Raw genomic sequence first — 14,424 nt, forward strand, 5'->3', positions numbered from 1 at the left:
ATCAAAACCTATACTAAGTATACCCTATTTTTCAGTATAACTATTTTAACTAATCCAAATTGGAAAATGAGTAATGCTCAGAAATATTTAGGAAAGGTTGTTAGGCACTTTGATATTCTGGTAACTCACTGATAACTTGTTCAAAGAGAGCAGCGTGAGAAGGAGAAAGTTAACTGGCTGATAATGAAAATGACAGCCCAGCATGTTGACCAATCAATGTAGTGAGTAATCTCACTCCAAATGGATCATGCAAATGTATTGTTGTGTGCTTCATTTCTGCCATGGGAGGGCTTTTTAGTTCCCATGTAAGCACGGCCAGTGTCTACAGGTTTTCTAGCTACCTTGAGTCTAAGACTGGATATAACTTTTAAGTAAACAAATAGGACTTGCTTTGATGTTACAATTGTTATTGTTTGTGTGTGAAAGACCACCTGTTTTAAGACTTCCAACTCACTCTCCCTACTACCATATAAAACTCCCTGCCTCATGGTCTTGCCAAATGCCTCTCATTGACTGCCTTTTTAATACTTTGCAGTGCCTACACTCTAATGCTGCCTGTTTTCTTGGCCCCATCTTCCATGCCTGTTCTGCCTTGGTAACTGCCATGATAACTTCAGCTTCATTGGGGGCATAAATGTACCCACCCTAGCATATTGTCTGTGTTCCTGGGGTGCCAGACACACTATAGTTTGTAGATGGTCTGCATTTCTTTATGTTCTGTGATTGCATGTTCTATGCATATTGAGAATCTCTTGAATTCTTTACCACTTCTGGAGTCACTTATATAAAGATATATATCCCAGTTGAACCTTCACTTTCCAAAGCTTAAATCACAGATGTCTCCTTCTGGAGACAAGTTGAATCTCATTGTCCTGAGTATTTGGGTTCATCTACACCACCCAAGAACACATTTGCCAAGACTGATTTGCTCATAGTTGGCTTGAGAATCTTTAAGATTTGTCCTTGTTAATAAAGCCAAACTTCCACATACTTCCAGAATAAGAAAATATATACACCACAAAACAGAATATAATCTGTTGAATAATAACAGTATGATTTACACTATCATTTTCTACATGGCCTTCTAAATAATTGCTTGATTTGTTGTAATGTCACTTCACTTACTATTAGTAATTATAAAGTATCAAGAAGATGTTTAATTGGGTTCTGAAGCCTCAAAAGCTGAATAAGGCAATACGTTTAAATTAGTTTACTCATCAGCATATTCCAGTTATGTGTGTTTTAGTCCCACTAAAATAAATAACACTAAGGATATGCAACCAAGAGATTCAGGTGAGCAGCCATGTTGGTCTGAAGCAGCAGGAAAAAAAATTAAGTCCAGTAGCACCTTTAATTACAAAAGAACTTCAAGAACAGACTAGAAAGAAAACTAGCTGAGTTGCAAGTTATTACAAGACTCAAAACATTGGAATCCCCAGGACTCAACAGGGATATTGGTTTCTTATCTCACTACATATGCTAACCACGTTTAGCTCTTATTTTTGCATCCCTAACAATCCCCCAGAAGGGCCATATGTCCTCAACATTTTATTTTATTTCTTATTTGGAATAATAAAATTGAATAGTAGATTGTAATGTAACATAATGAACAATAGAATGTAATTTGGAATGGGAGAATGAAATGTATTTATTTTGTCTGAGGACAGGTGACATAACTCTGCACAGCCTGTCACCCCACTTCAGGGAAGAAGATACTGGATAGGGGGTGGCGGAGACGGAGCAGTTACAGGCTCTCAGTTTATTATTATTATTATTATTATTATTATTATTATTATTATTATTAGATTTATTTCCCGCCTCTCCCGACAGGCTCGAGGCGGGTCACAACAACTAACCCCATTAAAATTCCCATTAAAACATCAATCTACTAACATGACGGCTAAAAATCCCTCCCCCAATTATTAAAGAGGTGAAGAGGAAAGGATAGGGGAGTAGCATAATGACTCACAGTGTTCCACAATTGGGGATGCATCTGTCTATTAGTCTCCAATCTTGACATATTTATTTCCTTCACTATGTCCCTCCCCCTAGAGTTGAACCCAAGCAAATGATAATCTTATAATCATAGTTTGTTATTCCTGCATCATCCTTGAATCTGTTAAGCATCTTCATTATGCTCATAATAATTTCATAGAATCATAGAATCATAGAGTTGGAAGGGGCCATACAGACCATCTAGTCCAACCCCCTGCTCAACGCAGGATTAGCCCTAAGCATCCTAAAGCATCCAAGAAAAGTGTGTATCTAACCTTTGCTTGAAGACTGCCAGTGAGGGGGAGCTCACCACCTCCTTAAGCAGCCTATTCCACTGTTGAACTACTCTGACTGTGAAAATTATTTTCCTGATATCTAGCCTATATCATTGTGTTGTTGTTATGTGCGAAGTCGTGTCCGACCCATCGCGACCCCATGGACAATGATCCTCCAGGCCTTCCTGTCCTCTACCATTCCCCGGAGTCCATTTAAGTTTGCACCTACTGCTTCAGTGACTCCATCCAGCCACCTCATTCTCTGTCGTCCCCTTCTTCTTTTGCCCTCGATCGCTCCCAGCATTAGGCTCTTCTCCAGGGAGTCCTTCCTTCTCATGAGGTGGCCAAAGTATTTGAGTTTCATCTTCAGGATCTGGCCTTCTAAAGAGCAGTCAGGGTTGATCTCCTCTAGGACTGACCGGTTTGTTCGCCTTGCAGTCCAAGGGACTCGCAAGAGTCTTCTCTAGCACCAGAGTTCAAAAGCCTCAGTTCTTTGATGCTCGGCCTTCCTTATGGTCCAACTTTCGCAGCCATACATTGCAACTGGAAATACCATAGCCTTGACTAAACGCACTTTTGTTGGCAGGGTGATGTCTCTGCTTTTTAGGATGGTGTCTAGATTTGCCATAGCTTTCCTCCCCAGGAGCAAGCGTCTTTTAATTTCTTTGCTGCAGTCCCCATCTGCAGTGATCTTGGAGCCCAGGAAAATAAAATCTGTCACTATCTCCATTTCTTCCCCATCTATTTGCCAGGAATTGAGAGGGCCGGATGCCATGATCTTTGTTTTCTTGATGTTGAGTTTCAAGCCAACTTTTGCACTCTCCTCCTTCACCCGCATCAACAGGCTCTTTAGTTCCTCTTCACTTTCTGCCATTAGAGTGTTATCATCTGCATATCTGAGGTTGTTGATATCGTTGTACTTGAAGTTTAAACCCATTACTGCATGTCCTCTCCTCTGCAGCCAACAGAAACAGCATCCTGCCCTCCTCCAAGTGACAACCTTTCAAATACTTAAAGAGGGCTATCATGTCCCCTCTCAACCTCCTTTTCTCCAGGCTGAACATTCCAAAGTCCCTCAACCTATCTTCATAGGGCTTGGTCCCTTGGCCCCAGATCATCTTCGTCACTCTCCTCTGTACCCTTTCAATTTTATCTACGTCCTTCTTGAAGTGAGGCCTCCAGAACTGCACACAGTACTCAGGGTGTGGTCTGACCAGTGCCGTATACAATGGGACTATGACATCTCGTGATTTTGATGTGATGCCTCTGTTGATACAGCCCAAAATGGCATTTGCCTTTTTTACCGCTGCATCACACTGCCTGCTCATGTTTAGTTTACAATCCACAAGTACCCGAAGGTCTCGTTCACACACAGTGTTACCTAGAAGCGTATCCCCCATCCAGTAGGCATGCTTTTCATTTATTGCTCACCCTCTGCCTATATGTCTGGAAAGGTAAATTCACCTTTTGACTGTGTCTGATGAAGTGTGCATGCACATGAATGTTTACACTTTGTTGATCTTAATGGTGCCACTGGACTCAAACTTTGTTCTATGTGCAACCAAGTTCTATGTGCAACCTATGTGCTGAAGCAGTATGCGTCCTTTGAACTTACATTTTAATGAATCGGCCTTCAAATGAATTAATTAATGTTAAGAATGAAATATAAGAAATTTATTATGACAAAGCTACTACCTATTGCTTGATCCTAAGTTTTGCATACAGAGAGACTCAAAAGGACTGATGGGGAGCACTGCCTGGCCCACCATTAACAAGGAGGGAGACACCTTGTTTAAGGAGAAGCAATGTTCAGTTTAGAGCACAAGCTTTGCATGCAAATAGTTATCTGTTTAGTCCCTGGTATCTCCAATTAATAAAACCCAAGTAAAGCTTTGGGAAGGACCCTACGCAAAAGCTGGTCCCTGTCAGAATAGATACTACTGAGCTTGTTGGATTAATGGTCTGATTCGGCATAAGGCATCCTCATAGCAAAAGGAGAAAGTAAGCTTACCCAGTTTGCCCAACAAGCAAATTGGCCTAATCTTTTCTTTGCTGATACCTACATTCTTTCAATCCTTATTAGGCCATTCATTTTGGTGAGGCCCTTTGGAACACTAAAATCTTAATGCTGTAGGCTGTCCCTAGAATTGTGCTCATAACACCAATCATTAACAATAACACCATTTTTATATCTGTTCTAGTATCTATTGTTACAACAAGATGATTTGCCCATTTATGCTAAACTGATATAGCCTTTGGAAAACTGGATCATTACCTGTAGTAGAGTCATGGAATGTATTGATCAATCTATTAAATGCTTGCCAGTCATGAATTTTTTATTGTCACTGCATCAAGTCATTTGGCATTTTTCATATACATCATGGATTTTGAACATCAACAGAGAAAACACTCAAGATCAGCTTCTACGGGGAGGACAGCTGGCTCAAATGTCATTCAATAGAACTCTTATAACAAAGTTCTTTCACAAAGTTGATAATAAGCTGGCATGGCATGAGTGGGCAGCTGCAGCACTGACCTCACCTTATACCTCAACTGCATCTAATAACCTCTGAGGCTGATTGCCAGAATACACCACTCAGTCATGTAAAGGTTTGTCAAATTGTATATTATTTATTTATTATATTGTGGCTCGCAATATAAAACCCCTATACATAAAATCCCAATTCCTAAAAACTCCAATAAAAACTTATCAAAACCAATAATGAATCTACACAGAACAATCCAAGCACGGCGGTAAAAACGGGGGCGGGGGAATCCCTTCCTACCAACACTAGCCTCGGGTTGGATGGGGGCTGATGACCTCAGTCTGCCTAGTGGCCCCGCAAGATTTCAGAAAGCAGGGCAAGGCATGTACTCTTGCGTGCCGGCCTCAACCGTAGACCTGGCGGAAGAGCTCTGTCTTACAGGCCCTGCGGAATGCCAAAAGCTCCCGCAGGGTCCGCAGCTCTTCTGGGAGCTCATTCCACCAGGTTGGGGCCAGGGCCGAGAAGGCCCTGGCCCTGGTCGAGGCCAGGCACGCTTCCCGGGGGCCGGAAATGACCAACATATTAGACCACGCAGAGCATAAAGCCCTGCGGGGAACATAGGGCGAGAGGTGGTCCCTAAGGTATGTGGGTCCCAGACTGTGGAGGGCCTTGAAGGTAAGAACCAGCACCTTAAACCGGATCCGGGCAGCAACCAGCAACCAATGAAGCTGCCTCAGCACCGGCTGGACGTGTGTCCTCCAAGATGTCCCAGTGAGGACCCTAGCCGCTGCATTTTGCACCAGCTGTAACTTCCAGATCAAGCCTAAGGGCAAGCCTGTGTAGAGTGAGTTACAGAAATCTATTCTGGAGGTAACTATCGCATGGATCACAGTGGCCAGATGTTCAGAGGACAGGTAGGGCGCTAGTAGCTTTGCCTGGCGAAGATGGAAAAACACCTGGCTGGCTACCTTCTTGACTTGGGCCTCTAATGTCAATAAGGCATCCAAGGTCACCCCCAAATTCCTGGCCTGGGTTGCAATGGTCAGTTGCATCCCCACCAGGGTGGGTAAGCACACTTCCAAACCTGCTCCCCTACCACCAAACCACAGGACCTCCGTCTTGGAGGGGTTGAGTTTCAGGCGACTCTGCTCCAACCATCCAGCCACAGCTTCCAAACATCTAGTTGGTGATGGTATATATATACATAACAGAACAGAAATAAAGACCAGAACCCAAAACCACAATTCAAAATTGCCACCAAATTAATCAAATGCATTCCTCTATAAAACCATTTTCAGTGGCCTCCTAAAGATGGAAGGGGGGGGGCAGACACACCTCCCTGGGAAAGTTGTTCCATAATTGTTGGGCTGTCATGGAAAACGTTTGCTCTCATTTATCTAACAAACAAGCTCCTTTGGTTGACGACCGTCCCTCCCTGGTCCCAGGCCATTTAGGGTTTTATAGGACAAAACCAACACCTTGAATTTGGATTGAGTGCCTTGGTAAGCCCATGTAATTGCTGTAATATGAGAACATGTGCTCCCAATACTTGACCCAAACCAGCCATCTAGCTGCAATATTCTGCACCAACTGTAGCTTCCAAATAACCACATTGCAACAGTCCAGTCTAGATGTAACTAAGGCATGGATTCCTAGACATGAATGAATCAAGAATGGTAACAGCTAAAGCTGGCCAAAAGCACTCCAAACCACCACAGCCATCTTATTTTCTGAAGAGACTGCTGTGTCAGTTCTTGGGGGCTATGAGTAAAAGCCCCTGAACTACAAGAAACAGCTCAGCTGGCCAATTACATACAGATGCAACAGGGGCTGAGAAATGTTGCCTTTCTGATACCACAGCCACCACAGAATTGGCTCTAATGTGATCTCTATGCTGTGTTCAGTCACCCTCACTTTGATCTTTCCACCAGGAGCTCTCCTGCCATTGTCTTTCTCATTCATCTTAATGGGTTCGCCATCCCTGCAGAGGGAAGAGGAGGTAGTATTCAGTTTGTCAAAGAAAAGCGAAATTTCAGGCTGGAATGATTCCACTCTTTGGTTATGGACAAATCTCCTAAGACTGACCATAATCACAGTGCCAACACAGTGTCACTCTCTGGGCTACACTGTTGGTGTCAAATGAGGATGTTGTGTGAGTTCAGCAGCGGACACCAAAAAGGGTGGACTCGTAACAGCTTACATTTAGAGAGGAACTCTGGCTCCATGGCAGAGCATCTGTATTTTATGCAAGGGAGCCAGATGCAGTCCCAGTTATATCTAGTTTAAAAGTATCAGATGAGGCCTGCGGCCAGTCAGTGCAGACAATAGTCACCTTAATAGATTAAAAAGTGACTCAGTATAAGGCACTTCAAGTGTTTACTGGTAATACTACAGCAGCAGCATGCACAATCATAGAGCAATTTAGAATTGGATGAAGGAGTGGATAGACAGACTGGGACAGGAGTAGAACCAGCTGTGCATGATCCTGAAGATATTTTGGTTACCATGGTATCACCTATGTCAGTACAAAAGTTATATATCAGTTGTTTGATATAAAACTTCTTAATTGCTTCTTAATTCTTCTTAATACTAAGACTTCTTAATATTTAAAAAAGCATCTCGCTCTCTCTGTAAATAGTCCTTGTGTAGAAATCACAATTTTAAAGTGATGTGTCTGATGCCGTACTTGTTTATCTTGTGCCCTGGGAACTCTGAGTAGCATAGTATAGTAAGCATAGTAAAGTGATTATGCCCCACTGGTCAAATATAGGACACTGTAATATAGCTGGAACAGATTTTGCTGTGCCCGAGTTATGGATTTGGATGTTCACCTATGATTCTGCAGACTGCTGATTCTATCATGCTAGGTGTAGAAGGTTATCTCTCCGCCCCCAAGTCCTTGTTGAGCCTGCCTGTTAAAGTGGATAAATATGTCACTTCGGATGACATGTCACTTCCAGGGGGTGTGGCAGGGAGATTTAGCCAGCTGACATTATTTCAGGGGCTCCTCCATGGTCAAAAGGTTGGAAATGGCTGCCCTAAACAAACTGGATCTCCCCTCCCCCTCCCCCACAAAGGGAAAAGTATTGACGTACAACCTTATAAGTACCACTGAAATCAATTAATCATACATGTGAATAAATGTATTGATACATAGAGGTATGCCAGGTAGCAACTTGTGGATTCCTATTACTTCATGACATTTTTACTGCGTCTTCATTCCTATTCCATAGCCTCTATTATATTTTAATAGCTAACCTGTAATCAAGTATGGATTACAAGGGTAATAAACTGGACCAGGATTTCACACAACTGCATCAGAAGTAGGTAAAACTAACACTTACTTGTGATTTCTAAGGCTCTGTGGATTCTTCTCACCAATTAAGTGTCAATTAGGTATCAGTTTCATGGCTAATAATAACGCACTAGTATAATCTGCACAGGTTATACCAGAAAACAGCAGTCCATGCGGCCCTCCGGTGGGGCCAAGGAAGCCAGACACAGAATCCAGGAATGATCTCCCCTCCCCACAAGTCTATAAGGATGTTTTAAAACACATATATTTGGGAGGTCATCACACTTTGATACTAAGGGGGTTGGGAAATAACCCCTCTGAAATCCCTGTTATGAATTATGTTTAAAAGAAAAGGAAACAGGTCTCAGGAGTAAACCTTGAAAATGGAAATTTTACTTTGATTTAAAGGAACATTTCCCCTTGTTTTAACTTTATCTTCACTATCTGTCATTTAAAGCTACCATGAAGCAATGCTATATTTCATGATGCACTGTCATGGTGTAGTTACCATGAAACCATGTTAATTCCTGTATAGTTTGGAAAGGTTGTTTCCACATCACCTGCTTGAAATGGTGGAAGAGAGCAATGCAGTTTATCCCCAACTCTCTTCTGCCTGTCAATCAAGCCAGGGGGCAAATCCCCTTTCTTCATGCTTTAAAGGTCCTGCAATGCATGCTAATTTTTTTTAATGCATATTTCTACATCGTTATGCCTATGCATCTAATCATATATGCATAGCGCTTTTTGAATGTTACCCTTCTTGAATCACGAGTCTTGTTAAATTTAAAAATTAATCTCATTCACGATTGGGGGGGAGGGGAGTTTAGAGAGGCTTGCTTTGTGCTACAACATTTGGAAAAAATTCTTTCTGGCATCGCCTGCATGCTTGTCCGCCTATTCGTTGCTCCAGAATTTTAGATATTTTTAAAAGACATTCCCATCCCCAGGAGAGGGGGGTTGGGATGAGAGAGGCACCTTTTGCGTGTTTTAGCCCCCATAACTTCCTTCTGCTGGAGGTCTGCTGGTTGTTCTCCATTAGGTAGGTTAGTGAATCTACTTTTTGGGATTCACCAGTAGCGCTTTAAAATGGAGGATATAGCTGGCCATTTACTGCCCAGACGCTGCATGTTGGCGATATCATATGGAGGGACCAGAATATAACGACAATGAAAGGTAAGAATTTCACTATTTCTAACAGGTGCGGAAATCCCCTATAAGTTGACTACACTGTGTTTCTTTAGCAGAACTGTATCAAATATGAACACTGAAAAGAGAGAGTGCACAGAAATTTCTTCTGTGGCTATGCAGAGTGACAAGTTTTCCCAATGTCCTGCAACCATAGCATCAGCACACTGACTGTTCTCATCTCTAGAATTCTGCTCAGCCTCTTTTATATGCTATATTCTCTGGTCTCTCAATGATATCTCTAGCCACAAAAACATTGGCTTCCTCATATCAGTTCCAATTCTCGCTCCAATAAAGATCAAATCATAAAATCATCAAGAACTTGTGACAAGGCCACAGCATCTCACCTCCACATTCAATATCACCTCTCTACCTGGACCCCTAAGCCTAATCTTCCATGACAAAATCTGAAAGTCTTGGACTGTTTCCTGCTCCTTATATTGGTCTTATTTTGTTAAGATAAAGTACACCAGATGTGCAGCCACTAAATACCTACTACTACCTCCAGGTAACTACTATTATTTATACTCTCGAGAGAAACAGTAGTTGCCAACATGGCTGACGAAAACATTTCTTATAATTTAATCTAATTGTGGTCTGAAGGCACAGTTTTTGTGCAATGCTCATTCTCATAAAGACACATCCAAAAAGCATGTTATAGAATCATAGAATCATAGAGTTGGAAGGGGCCATTCAGGCCATCTAGTCCAACCCCCTGCTCAACGCAGGATCAGCCAAAAGCATCCTAAAGCAACGTTGTCAACAAGTGCTGCTCCTGTTTCAGCACCAAGTTACCTGTCAGCATATTATTTTGACTTCCTAGTTGCATATATTTCACATTTGCCTTTGCAGGCCCTGAGGTCAGCATTACACATGCAAATAACTGCAGCTTCAGGTGTAACACTACCCACAGTGGAGCCACAGTGATTTTTCATCCCCTTCAGGCCTGACACGCCAACTACGGGCAGCACCTTCTCCTCTACAAAAAACACACTCTGCACAGATACAGACTATACAGGCAGATGTTTCAGACGGCACTGAGTTTTATTAAGGCATTATTAGTGCCAGTGCATCTGTCCATTTTTTCATTTCAATCTTTGGCAGAAACATCTGGCCAGAACTGAGTAAACTTTTTACAATTTAATATATGGGCACTTTGACAAAAAATGATACAAAACAATTGGTGCTCAGACAGAATGTAAAAGTTATGCAGAAGATCTCAAATCTGGATAAGTAACATAATGCTACCAGTTTTGCTATGAAGTATACAGAGAAAATATTTTCCTTTGATGCCCATACCCTTTTAAAGAGGTGGATTGCGTTTTCCAGCCAGATTCCTGTGCCAGGTACAAATCAGTCACCTATGAGATACCTGTCTAGACTCATTTCCCTGGAAACACAGCACATATAGGGGAGCCAAAAAGAGATCCTGTGGCCTCCTTGCGGATAATGAAATCTTTTGAGCTACCCCTTTTGCCTACAATAAATCCATTTACAGTGTAAAATCATTGAGTGCTAAGGCTTAGGTGCTTCTTGGACTAGTCATTCAAATTTTCAAAGTACTGTTTGGGATGCCTGAAATACCATTTTAGACCTAGATCAATAATCTGCAGAATATTTCCATATAAGTCTTGGAGAACTTTTGTTCATCTCAGTACTGATTTGGAGAGTAATGTAGCAGATCAGTTATTGGACGATATAACTTCAGACGACAGTGGGAGCCTGCATAGTGAGTAGCATGAAAGTTTAGTCATCTCTGTGTCTCTAACATGCAGGCAACTAAATATAGGGAGCCATTAAACAGTTGGTCCACCACCTACAATTTAAAGTAGTAAAATTTCATAAGAGTTCCTCTGTTTAGTGGTGCTGATATTAGTGCTGCACGATCAGAGCCGTCCTAAGGGGAGTTACACCCTATGGAGTCCATTTAAGTCAATGGACTTAGAAGAGAGTTTGTCTGATTCAGATGGCAGTGGTCCCCAACCTTTTTATCGCTGGGGACCACTCAACGCCGGGGACCACTCAACGCCTTTTACTGAGGCCCGGTGTAGGGGGGGGGGTAGTTTACTCCTCTACTCTCAACCACTGCCCTAACACGCTCTGATCCCTATGGTAATGTTTAAACATCCCTTCAAAATAAGATACGGACACGCCACAACAATGAAGTGTGTTGTAAAGGGCTGGGGGGGGGATGAAGTAAAGGGCCGGTGGGGGGGGGGAGAGAAGGCATCCTTTGGGGCCCACCTCCAATTAGTCGAAGGACCACATGTAGTCCGCGGCCCACAGGTTGGGGATTGCTACAGATGACATTGTCAGCCACTGAAACACACAGCAGGAAGTTTAGAATGTAAAGAGCTCTAGAAGTTAATTTATGACCATAATTGCTATTTATGTGTTTAGCTCAAAAATCAGCAAGGAAAAAGAAACAACCCAAATAAAAGTATCACTTTTCAAGAAAACAGAACTGATAAACCTTTGTCACATAAAATGAAATGTGTAATTAGATAGCATTTAAATATTAGGTGACTATTAGCATCTAACTATATTAGGCCTCTTTTAGATGGTTGCTTTGTTTTATTTCTTTGGCAGGAACTAATGAACCACTTGTACCATGCTCATAATGTCTGAGTATTTAACTACTGCATGGAATAAAATGGAATACTGCATAGAATAAAGTGGTGGTGGTAATTTTATGTTCCAACCAAAATGCAATTGGCTAAAATGACTACAGCTCATAATTCAAGCAGAAGAGCAATACAGAGATGGTCCATTGAGACAGTCTTGTGAGAAAACACCAGAAGAAGCCAGCCATGTGGGCTGTACAAGTGTGCACTATTTCCATACCAGTCCCTGTCAGATATCTGGCTCTGCAGGAAATTAGTATGGGCTGAAAAATGTCACATGTCTAGACTGTCAGGGCTGCAAATGATGAAACAGCATCCCCTCCCCCACATTAGAGACATTTGATTTTGGCAAGAATACACAATAAAAGCAAATCTTCCTAATACAATGAGATTTTGATGACAGATTTCAGTATTATTGGTGTGGACCTGGACCTATCTGCTCCATTTTAAAGGCAAAAGGTCCAAGAGGTGTGATTTCTCTATTTTGTGGTCAGCCCCAGTAGTACATCTGCCCAGTAAAACAAGCACACACAAGTTCATTTCAAGAAGATACTGAGCCAAAAGACAACCAAATTGCCACACATGCTATCACACATCAGCAACTGATGTGTGGTAAAATCCCACTTAATTGGAAGAATAAAATGGAAGGTTGTGATATTTCAGGAGGAGAGCAATGAAATCATCTAAATGGGCTCAATATGTACAGTTAAGTAAGAGATGGAATCCAGTGCTAGAGAGTGCATGGATTCTTCATTCATACAAAAAGAAATATTTGGAACCACAAAACATTTCATTTCAATAAACAAATGTCCATTTTCTTTTAAATAACAAATTACGGAACCACTGTCTGACAGATGTTTTGGATACTACATCCAAAATCTGGATATCTCTCATATCTGCAAGCCAATAAGAGTTTTTCTTTCTAATTACTGTTGACCTTTTTTGCTTAGGATTACATTTCCCTTTTCTATCTCTAAAGAGCACCTAAAAAGTCATTCATTCTAATGGTTAAGTGATTTGTTCAACTTTAAGATATCACAGCATACTTTAACACGATGTTACACACATAACCTCATTCCCAACTTGCCCCTGTAGACCCAGTAGCTCTTACCCTTGAAGCCAGTTGCATTTGGGCAGCCTGGTGATAAAGAGCCAGCCAATCTCACAGCATCTCGCTGATCCTTCTCAAACTTCACTTAGTGCTTGAAAGAGATCCTTGCATTGGCTTGTCTGTCTTAGCAAAGAATTTGTGGCCTGTTTGCCACATTGCTGCATTTATAATTCCAAACTCTTGCAGAAAAGTATTCATGCAAATTGCCAACTAAATTGAAAATGATTTAGGCTGTAGCTGAAATAATGCATAGGGGGTGATGTACTTAAAATATGTTTATATGATACGAGAGAGAGAGAGATACACAAGTTCCAGTGCCTATAAGTGTCACAGTTCTAGAAGCCACAAGTAGTATAATTGTTTCTGGCTCCATTCCTAAATAACTGAGCCAAATGTCTGTGTGTTTTATTCAGGTATCTCTGCAAAATGCCATTTCACCCAAGTGAGTTTTGTACAATATACTTCATCCAGAAAGCTGAAGACAGACTGTTATTCCTGCCTGATGGAAAAGGAAACACTTATTTTTATGTCCCAATGATTAGGGCTCCAGATGTTAATTTTCCACAGCAGGAGCACAGAGTCCAGATAGCAACACCATCATCAACCTTTAATAGAAAAATCCCCAGTCTTTGGATACTTTCTGCTCTATGGGAAGATGGATAACTTTATATAAAACGTACAGCTCCTATGTGTGCTCCAAAGTTATAGCTGGCTTTCTGCCTGCCTATTTTACCCCAATGTAAATACCACAAACATCCAAGAAGGAAAGAGGGTTACCTACTTTGACAGGATCATCTGAGTTGCGGCCAATCTTCTCATTAGGAGACAAAAGCAGGAGGATGGGTTATTAAAATGTCTTTCCCATTGAGTGCTTTCTGCTGCATGTGTGGTGCTTGTGTTTTCAGCTATGAGGAGATCTGCTGTCTGGCAGTAGCTTGGAGGCTGATGATCGTCAAATGAAGAAACAGTAACTGAAAAGCAAAGTACTAGCACCACCATATGCTTGAGGATGGAAAATCTATCACTCACCCAAAGGGCTCTGTGGAATCTGTAAATCCTCTCTAGTCTGCCTACCCTCACTAGCTTGGCTTTTAACTTACAGGAGAGGTTTGTAGATATATATAATGAGGATATGATGACATCATTATTATTTTGCCAAGAAAATTCTAATGCTGCCTGAATGAACTGCTATTCCTATGCCATAAATTGTGCAAAGGGTCAAAATCCCCCCCTCCAATTCACTGGGCTTCTTTAAAATGTTGGCAGCGTAATTAACACAGCAATGGTGCACATCCTGATTAAAGAGCAAATAAAAGTTTATCTAGGAATTAACATATGTGATAGAAAAGAGGAGAGACAGAGATAGATTCCTAACTACATCTCCAGCTGAGAGAGGGGGCAAGACTGAATGTGGCATTTCTGAGAAGAAGGGAGAAATTGCCCTCAGGGTAGC

At 41.6% G+C, this 14,424-nt stretch overlaps 1 protein-coding gene across 2 annotated transcripts in view; it reads right to left on the reverse strand.

Annotated features, from left to right (window-relative positions):
• Positions 1-14,424, reverse strand: part of ESR1 (estrogen receptor 1) — a 284,464-nt gene that overhangs the window by 254,117 nt on the left and 15,923 nt on the right. Inside the window, exon 1 of one of the 2 annotated variants that reach the window (XM_077349653.1) lies at positions 13,753-13,875. The exons of the other annotated variant lie outside the window; for it this stretch is intronic. The gene's annotated coding sequence lies outside the window, so the exon portion shown is untranslated. Of the gene's footprint in view, positions 1-13,752; positions 13,876-14,424 lie in introns of those variants that run through there. 2 annotated transcript variants of the gene reach the window in all.

This window comes from Paroedura picta, chromosome 1, assembly GCF_049243985.1.
Source record: "Paroedura picta isolate Pp20150507F chromosome 1, Ppicta_v3.0, whole genome shotgun sequence".
Classification (NCBI taxonomy): domain Eukaryota; kingdom Metazoa; phylum Chordata; class Lepidosauria; order Squamata; family Gekkonidae; genus Paroedura; species Paroedura picta.